A 2,030-nucleotide genomic window follows, 5' to 3' on the forward strand; every position below is an offset into this window, starting at 1 on the left:
CTGTGTTTGTGTGTAGGAATAAAGGTGATTTAGTTCTACTGCAGGTAAAACACATGCTATAGCCTACATAACTACCACACACAACCCTACGACAAAAAAACCCTAACTTTCCCTTTAAGCATCTCCTAGCAAAAACACTCCTGTCCCAAAGGGTTGACACACAGTGTATTTCTGGGTACTGGGCCTATTGGAAGCACTATTGTTACACCCAAAACCAGTGTAAATCTGCCAAGCCCACACAGAGCACTGCAGTCTTCTAACAGCTCTTATTATGTTTGAAGGGAAGAGGTTCTTTTAATGCCAGGGTCTGTCTTACAAAGCAGCATGAGCGCCTTAGTGCTGGTTCACTCTTAACCAGCCAACATCACCATGGCAAAGCTACATCTTAATAACATAGTAACATAGTTATTATTAACATCCCCATCATTTCCATCACTAAAAAGGAGTGTTTTATACAGTGTTGGATAAAATACGGTATATGTGTGATTCTCTTTAGGAAGTGATAAAAGTAGTAGTAAAAAGAAGCGTAGTGTATTGGAACATAAAATTATGTTTTCTGGAAACTAGCCCTTTAAAGTGGTCAGAACATTTTGCTTTGCGTGATGATTTATTTTATCAGACAAAATACATTTTTGATTTCAAGGCCCCTAAATCCCTCTGTGGCAATAAAATTGGCTTCTAAAAACTGTCTCATAGCTTACATAATTCTCTAAGGTAATCAATAATGAATCAAAATGACTATTGCACTTGAAGTGCACCGAAAGTCTCTGGTGCAACAGCTCCCATCGCCACCGTATTCAGCCCAGTGCGTAGCTGCAGTCACAACCTTCACATATCTACAGATAATACTGAATCAATGAAAAGTTTTGTCACTACAGTACCGAGGCCGATCTGTAATAATTCACCTCTTGTTTAATCTCGACGGCCTCTGAAGCATCGTTTTTCATTTCAAACACAGTAACGTATTTCACTAGAAGCTTTAAGAGACAGTAAACACAGCTGCATCCAACATCATTGTCTCCAGTGTATTAAGGTCCTAATAGAGAAAGCTTAGCTCAAGACCAAGTGGTTTGTCTGAGGTAAAAAAAAAAAAAAAAGACACATGCATGTTACCATAATCATTAATGGGTGTTGTGGTGTTAAATTATATGTTGAATATTTAATGTAAATAGCAAGCACACACAATGAGCCTCAGGACAGTGGTGATTAATCTAAGGGCCGGGCCACACGGAAACGAGTATCAAGTTTTTTTTATCGTTTTGTTTTTTTGTTCACATGGAAACTGCCGTTTTCGGAGGCAGAAAACTGTATTTTTTTAATAACGGGTCCCAGAGTGGGTAAATCTCAACACGCCGTCCCAGTATTTTCTTATGGACAGCCGAAACAGATCTTCTGTGAAACGATGACAGCCCTGCCTCTCCAACTTGTAACCTGAGCCACAACTGGAGACGTCACGTAACAACATCAACAATGGCTGGGAACCGGGAACTGTGCCTGAAACACGTCCGTTAAATCGGCATATTTGGACTGGCACCACTCTCAGTAAACATTCTTGTGTTTAGTCGACCTATAATGGTTTAGAGTTTGTTCACAGCCACGTCTTCTTCTCTGTTTTTGGTGGATTTGTGTGGCAGCGTTACAGCGCTGTTTCACCATTTTATAGAGTGCTGCAGAAATAAGCATACGGTCTGTGGTACACTATCATGTTTTATTCTGAAACAAATAGCTGTGTGGTAGTTGAAATGGTTAATCCAGTACAATTTAACAGTTCGGAGGTTACAAGCTCTGTGACTCAATGTTTGTAACTGGTTCAGAGGAAGCTTTTCCTGAATTCATTCCAGCAGATGTAATTCTGCTACATGTCTATTAGTAGTTTTGGTGGATCGTCCCCTGTGGCTGGAAGAGTTAAAGGGATAGTTCACCCAAAATTCTAATTTCATTATCTACTCACCCTCATGTTGACTAAGGGCTGGGAGAAGTTTCAGAGTCCTCCGTGCCTTCTCTGAGTTACAGGGGGGCTCCGTGCAGCA

This window comes from Trachurus trachurus (genome assembly GCF_905171665.1).
Source record: "Trachurus trachurus genome assembly, chromosome: 17".
Lineage (NCBI taxonomy): Eukaryota > Metazoa > Chordata > Actinopteri > Carangiformes > Carangidae > Trachurus > Trachurus trachurus.